This window comes from Acomys russatus, chromosome 1 (assembly GCF_903995435.1).
Source record: "Acomys russatus chromosome 1, mAcoRus1.1, whole genome shotgun sequence".
Taxonomy (NCBI): Eukaryota; Metazoa; Chordata; class Mammalia; order Rodentia; family Muridae; genus Acomys; species Acomys russatus.
Window position 1 is genome coordinate 81,339,644 of NC_067137.1, and position 8,436 is coordinate 81,348,079.

An 8,436-nucleotide genomic window follows, 5' to 3' on the forward strand; every position below is an offset into this window, starting at 1 on the left:
ATCACATTGACCACTATTAACAATAAAGCTTGATCCTGTTTTCTTTTTGCTTTCCTCTAAAAGACTGATTTCTGTCTTTAAATAACGTTTTTTAATTAATTATTTGAGAATCTTCTCTTTTAGAGCAGAGTCGGAGTTTATTAGATTTTAATGTATATTTAAGCACGAGGTTAATAGAAAGATGTTAAGAAAAGGGCTATTGCACATCCGTGTGTGAGTGCGGGCCTCTCAAGAGAGCTTGTACTTAAATGTCTTTACCATACCATGCATTACACTAAAAGTGGCTCCTGAAGTTACATCTCAAGGGGTTGCTGGGGTGGTGATGGGGGTGGGGTGGGGTGGAGAGATGGCTTGGATGTTTAGAGCACTTGTTTTTCTTTCATAGAGCCTGAGTTTGATCCCAGCACCCACAAAGTGACTCACAACCGTCTGGAACTCCAGTTTCACAGGATCTGCCACCCTCTTCTGACCTCCTCAGTCACATGTGGCACACAGACGTCCATGCAGTCAAAGCACTCAGACACATGAAATTTAATTAATTAATTGCAATTTAAAGAAAAGTTTCTGAGGATCTTAAGTAAGAACATAGGGTAGCTCTTACGTTGCCTTGCCTGGGATTACAGCCGATAAGGTAAAAGCAGGCTACACAATGGTGACAAGGGAGATGAGACATATTTTCACTGTAAACAAAGTTGAAAGCCTTGCTTGGGACAATCCCAGAAAAGCATAATTAACATTTGGGAAAAGAATAAAGCCATATTTGATGGTTTTAAGCATAGTCTGTTGCTATTTTAACGTTCTTATTGAAAACATGTCAATATAAAAGAAATCTTGTTTCTATGTAGCAGTCTGGACAGCAACTGTTGCTAATTGTGCTGGAATTGCTTTAGTTTCTTTCAGTGTCTCATGTAGCCAAGGCTAGTCTGAACTCGTTATGTAGCTAAGTCTGACCTTGGACTTTTCAATCCTTTTGCCCCTACCTCCAAGTGCTGGGATTATAGGCACAGATCAAATCCAGGGCCTTCTGTATGCTACCAGGTAGGCACATTACAAAATCAGCTCCATCCCAAGCTTTCCATTGGAATTTCTGCCTCTGGTGGATGAGAGACTTCAAGCATATTCTGGAGTAAGGAGTTTCTTTCCCTCCCCACTGTCCTTCAACTTTCCCTTCTTTCTCTCTTGCTTCAGTCCTCCTCCTGCTCCTCCTCCTCCTTCTTTGTACTTCCAAAGACTAATGGACAGTAGGAATTTTACTATCTAAAATTGATTTGGGATATTTACATAGCTTGGTATTTATTTATTTGTTTTGCTTCTTAAGTGTGGGGCTCGTGGACTGTGCCTCCAGAGGAACTGTCATGGAACTGCCAAGATGGAACATGCTCAAACCCTGGAAATCTCAGACTTGAGATTTAAAATCTCATCCTGAGAACAGAAGGTGTGGGACAAAGCTCCCTCCTGTTTCTGTGTCTGCCTCAGGGGCACGTGACACAACCCTCAGGTGGCTACAGGTGGTCAGTCACATAGGCTTGTCACCTGTCATCTTTACCCATGCAAATAGAGCATTGTCAGCATCCTAAGTCCCAGCCAATGAGACACATTCATCCTCAAAGCCCCTCCCACTGCCCAAGGTTTACAAGTCCCTGTCTCACGTGAAAGAAAGCAATGAGCACCATCTACTTCACAGAAGGATGTCTGCGGCTGGTTGTTTATTTAGAGCTTTAACACTGGGGAAAAGAAGGGCTCCCCTTCTCCCCGAATAATTTACTGCTGGACTCCCAGACTCGACTGACAAGCCACCATAAGACCTCTGCTAGCTGCCTGGAGCGTCTGCTGTTCTCTGACCCACACAGTGCAGATCTGCGGGAGCTAGCTGCCAGCTGTTCTCGAAGCAGCCACCTGACTCACCCACGTCAGGTCCCGCTTCTGTCACTGCCTGTGTCTCGGAGCCCTGGGGTCGCTGCTGCCACCTGGCCTGGTACTGGCAGCCCAGATAAAAAGAGCAGTAACACTTACTTCGGAGAAAATCTCCTTTCTCACGTCTGGCTGGATTGGAGATCTTGTGACACAGACCTTGTCCTGTACTCAATTGAGACCCCGCGCTTCACCTTTTCCACCTGGAGACATGGCTCTCGGACATTCCCGCAGAGAATCGTGTACTTTGGGCCTAAGGGCGACTGGGCCTTTCGGAAGGCACGGAACCATACTTAAATTTAAATGTTCTTCAAGTTCTGTCCCAAAATCTTGACGCTCTCTGGGAGTCTCACCTCTTTTATGGATTTTCACCATGTACCCAAATCATGCTCTCACTGAGTTCCACAATCCCCCGCACCCCCACCCCGCCCCACATCTCCACAGGAAGCTCAGCATGGAGCCCTTTGACGTTGGTCAAATTTGTCTTCTCACACAGTTAATTTATACACCTGATTTTCTTATTTCTCTTCAAAATTTCCTATGCATTGACAATTACTCCCAAAGCTGAAAACTAGTCTGGAGCACAGAGGTTAGGCTGGTGAGGAATTAAGTGGAAAGCAAATCAGGAAAAACATTACATTATCTGTCAGAGAGATGTTTCCCTGGACCACAAGGTAGAGCCAGGCTCACGAGCAGGAAGCACACATCAGGCATAGCACTTAGCATCAGTGTCAGGAGACCAGGGCTAGGCAGCAAACTGCAGTTTGTATTTCTTTTCTTTCCAAGTTGCTGACCAGCCAGGCGGCAAAGGAGACTCGTTGTTTTAAAGTGGCTTAAGGGAGACTAGCAAATTCTTTGTTCAGCTTTGAAATTTACATGCCCTTCTTTTCTTTCTCTTACTATAAAATAGTTTAGAAATGTGGAGAGGTATAGAAGAGATAAAGGATACTTTATTAAGTGCTTTTGTCCCATTTCTTTTAACCATTTGTAGACCATTTCATCCCAAAATGACTTTGGGCCTGGAAAGTTGCACAGATTATATAAATCTGGTTTGCTTTTCACCCAGTTTATCAACACCTTACATAACCACAGTACTGTTGTCAAAGTCAGGAAATTAACTTCGTTTCTTCCCTGACTTAGTCTCCCAAATGCTTGGATTGAACCTGTGTCCAGCATGTCCAGCACTACTCACAACTCACACAGAAGCCTTATGCAGATGCTGCAATCTGCCTACTGATGGTTTTTGTTTGTTTTCTGGTCCAGCTTCCAACTTCACCTCCGGGACAGTTCCTTCATCTTCCTCAACTTTTATTATAGGATATTTGTGTGAAAAGCACTGGACAGTAGTTCTTTCAGTTTGGATTTGCCTGATGTTTTTCTGTGTTTAAATTCAAGTCTTGCATGTTTAGTACTATCACAGAACTGCTCTCTGCTCCTGCCAGTGCATCTCAGCAAGCACTCAGTGTGCATCTATCTGACACTTTAGTGGGTGGAGTGTTGTCCACAGGAAGCACTCAGTGTGCATCTGACACTTTAGTGGGCAGAATGTGGTCCACAGGAAGCACTCAGTGTGCATCTGACACTTTAGTGGGCAGGGTGTGGTCCACAGGAAGCACTCAGTGTGCATCTGACACTTTAGTGGGCAGGGTGTGGTCCACAGGAAGCAGTCAGTGTGCATCTGACACTTTAGTGGGTGGAGTGTGGTCCACAGGAAGCACTCAGTGTGCATCTGACACTTTAGTGGGTGGAGTGTGGTTTACAGGAAGTACTCAGTTTGCATCTGACACTTTAGTGCGCAGAGTGCAGTCCATAGGAAGCACTCAGTGTGCATCTGACACTTTAGTGGGTGGAGCATGGTCCACAAGAAGTACTCAGTGTGCATCTGACACTTTAGTGGGCAGAGTGCAGTCTACAGGAAGCACTCAGTGTCCATCTGACACTTTAGTGGGCAGAGTGTGGTCCATTCTGGATTACTTTGATTCCTTGGCTAAAGAGATGATTTCCAGGCTTTTCTACCAGGAAGTTACTAATCCATTGTTTGTAATCAGTAGTCATTAAGAAATTCTCATGTAGAAATATTTTTGAGGATGCTGATATTCTATTTATAAACTGAATAACTGTATCTCCACCATTAGCATCATTGTTGATCCATACCTGCCATAATAGTAATTGCTCTGTCAATCAAAAATTCAAGGTTATTCTAGGAGATATAGAGGTTTTGAGGTTAGCCTGTGATACAGGAGATCCTCTCTCTCTCTCTCTCTCTCTCTCTCTCTCTCTCTCTATATATATATATATATATATATATATATATATATATATCTGGGTGTGGTGGTACACACCTTTAATCCCAGCACTCCGGAGGCAGAGGCAAGTGGATCTCTGTGAGTTTGAGGCCAGCCTGGACTACATAGTTAGTTCTAGGATGGCCAGGGCTATGTAGAGATCATGTCTCAAACAAACAACAAAGAAAAAAGAAAGCAAAAGTCTCCTTAAGGTAATAGCTTTGATGTTTGCCAAGGACTTTTTTTTTTTTTCAGTTTTTCATTATGTCTAATTTCTTTGTACCAAGAGACTTGTGAAATTTGCTTAGTAAGCTGTAACGTATTACTACCACTATTCTGCTCTTGAAGGTGTCCCAGGTGTGGCCATTGGTAGCTCTCTGAGTGTTTTCTCTACCCCTGTGTTTGCTTGTTTGTTTGTTTAGCGTTTTACCCCTTGCTACTGAGTCAGTCCCAGAGTGTCCTGGACTGTTCCTACTGTATCTCTGAACTCCTACAGAATCACAGAATTCTCTTGTGCATGTGAACGAACCTTTTTATTTATTTAAGTTCGTTTTTGAAATGAGGCTTCTGTATGTAGCCCAACCAAGCCACAAACTCATGATCCTCCTGCCTCAGCCACGCAAGTGTTGGGGTTACAGGTGGGCACCAGGACACCTGGCTCTGTGAACCCTTTTGTCATTCTGACTTGCTAGTTATTCCCATCAGATATTGCTACTCTCCTAACATGGGGTATACTAGCTCTGTATACATTTCCACCCATGGCTTCGTACAGTAACTGTGTGTTTATAAATAAATGGGCTTTGGCTGTCGTCTTCTGTATTTTACAATACTGAGTAAATGAGGTAATCATATAAAAACATGGAATTAGATGTTTACGGATTCACATTGGTGCACATAACTGAAAGGTGAACTCATGTTTAGTGCTACATAATGTGTTGTTGTGGGATTATACCAACTTACTTACTCTTTCATCACCCAGGCCTCTTGTCCATGCCCAGTTTTTACTATTATAAACCCAGTCTTGTAACCTACATGACTGAACTGTTAGGGTTTCACTGGCTTATGTACCTAGAAGTGTCATTACTTAGTAAAAGTATGTCTGTTTTCAGCTTCATTAGATCTTGTCTTCAAAAAGGCTGTGTTTGTCCTCCTGTCAGGGATATAGGAACTTTTGCCTCAGTGGTAGGAATGAAATAAATGCTATGTGCTGTTTTTTTTTTTTTTTTAATTTACATGTTTTTGACTCATGCTTTTGAGGCTGAGCATCCCGTAGCCCTCAGCACATCTTTCCCCTGTACCATGTTTACTCACACTCTTGCCCGTCTCTCTCTTAGCTTGTCATTTCCTTATGGCTTTACAGCTGCTTTTATAAATTCCAGCTGTTGGCGCGTCGTTTGGTGTCTCTGATGTGAGTGTTGCCTCTCAGTGAGCGGTTTGGCTTCTAACATTCCTTGAAGTGTCTTTCTATCCTTGTTTCAAACTAGCTTTCCGTGCGGGCGCTGATTGGCCACACCAGTAAAGGCGCCTTCAGGATGCAGCTCAGAAGTCAATTGCTTTAAACTAAGCTTGTTAATCAGGATTTTGAAGCCACTGGGTGCATTTAAAATGTGTGTGTGTGTGTGTGTGTGTGTGTGTGTGTGTGTGTGTGTGTGTGAGAGAGAGAGAGAGAGAGAGAGAGAGAGAGAGAGAGAGAGAGAGACAAGCAAGACACCAGAAAGGGACTTTGATCCTTTCACAAGTGAGGTGTAACCTTCATCTGTTTCTTTGAAATAGAACCCAAGAGTCTGGGGCTAGGAGGAGACACTTTGATATGTGTAATATCCAATTTAAAATGCACTGGATCCTAGATATGAAGACCTAGAAGGAGCCACAGGGACCATCTGGCTCAACCCTCTCATTTTACAGGAATAGAAGCTCAGAGAGATGAAATAAAACATTTACCGTTAAGACTTAAGTTTCAGTTTCTTCAAAGATTCCAGGTCTTAAAGGGACAGGCATCCCTGCTCATTCTTATAAGGAAATGGGGGCTCTCCTGGACTGGTGCGGACGCATAATCTTCCAGAATTTCCTCTTTTCTCTGAGACACCCCTCCCTCCTATTGCCAACACTTTGCCATTTTATATAAATACTGGTTAAAGTCTTTGGACACAAAAACTAATATTCCCTTGACCCTGGTGGGGATTATAAATCAGTCTCCGGGATGGATAGGGACTTCCATTTCTCTTTGTTTTCTTTTGTTTTCTGTGTCTCTGTGCCTCTCTGTGTCTGACTATGTCTGCCTCTCTGTCATTCTCAGTCTCTGTGTCTCTGTTTCTGTCTCTCTGTCTCTGCCTCTGTCTCTCTCTGCCTTTGGAGGTGACAGCCGTTTGAACAAGTCCAAGTGACCTCAGCATTCTTTCCTCACTGATATTTTTTTTTTCTTGTGCAAGGTCTACATTTACGTGACTCAAATGTTTATTTAGATGAAATCAGTTTTTCTTTCCAAATAAAGTGCTAAATAAGGGTTTATAGTTCTAGTTAGAGTTCTTTCTGGCCCTACATTTTTTTGTCTGTGAATCTAGCATAAAATACATCAAATGTGCTTTGAGAAAAAGCAGAGCAAGCAACTGAATATAACAAAAATCCTTTTGGGTCTGCTCCTAATGGCCAGCTACCTCCGCTGCCCAGAGTTGTTGAATCACCCAGCCCTCCTTTAGGCTTCTTCATGCCGCGATTGAATTTTCCCAATCCTTACTTTACAAAACAGCCTTCTGCAATCAACAGCTCAGCACGCTGAAAGCAGATGGCTAGCTGCTGGAGGACCGTGTCTGCTCTGTTTACTCTGCTGATGATGATAATGATGGTGGTGGCAGCGATAAAAATAAAAATAAAAGAATTATGCTTATTACATGCCAGGCAGTGTTCTAAGTATTTCACGCATAAGGATTACTCACTTACTCATCCCATGTCTAGGAAGAAAATGACTATTATTACCTCCATTTAACACGTGGAAGGCAGACAGAGGTCAAGTCGTTCTTCCAGACTCAAACTGCTTACGAGTTAGAGGCCAAGCAGAACAGAGGAGATACATAAAAATGGGTCATTTGGGAGATTATTTACAAAAAGTGGGTTTCAAGGAGGCATTGGGGAAGGTGTAGGACCAGGTCAGTTCTTCTCACACACTGGCTTGCATGGATGAGAGAAAGAGAGAGGAGCAGTCAGAATTCAAGAATTCTCTGTAAGGCCCACTGGACCTTGCCTCTTGCATGGAGTTGCCTTTTACCAGGGCCTGTCAGTGCATGGTAGTCCAGTCAGTAAAAGAGGAGGGATAAGCACCACCCACCCCTACCCCATTTGCCCTTCCTCTGCACATTAAAATAATAATAATAATTTAATTATTATTGTAATAATTATAAATACTATCATTATTAATTTGTAGCATTGTGTGGATATGCGCACGTGAGTGCTGGTGCCCGAACTGGGTCTCTTCTGGAGTTAGAGTTGCAGATACGCTAGGAGCTAGGTCCTCTGCCTGTGCGCTTAACCACTGAGCATCTCTCCAGCTCTTCTCTTTACACTCTGAGCAGAACCCTCTAGTAGCTGCATATTAAGGGTCCCAACATGTGTGGATGACATGGAGATAGCCTAGCACCAGCGTGGAGAGCAGTGTCCTTCTGGCACATAAGAGCCTGTGCAGCAGAGCTGGGGTCTGAGCTCAGGTGGTCAGTCTCACTCCAGAGTTCATATTCCTAAGCACTGTGCCGTATATACTGGGCGTGGAGGCCGTTGTGACTAGCATGAGCCGGACCGGGCTAGAGAACTCATGGAAGAGCTGTGATTTGCATATACTGCCCGTGAAGAACCAGCAGACACGTGCAGATTTTGTCATTCACTGATACGCACGAACCTCGCTTGCTCTGGAAAGTACTAGAAGCTGTCAGACTCATGTCCCTCCCCATTACCGATCATGTATGTATCGTCGTATTTTAGGTAGAGCAATATTTTACCAATCTTTACCCCAACTAATCATCTCATTGTTGTATCCTTTTGTTGGTTATCACAAATGCACAGGGTTGTATCTGTTCTGCACTTGAAACTTATTAAAGATTGGATTACCACCTTTTAGACTGCTGTCTGGGAGGAGTTAACCCAAATTCATCTGACGCCATAATTGAATTTTACAAGCAATAGCCAGTTACTTCAAGAATCAGCCACCACTGACCGGTACAAAATGTTACGATGTTATTCTTATTTTCCACTT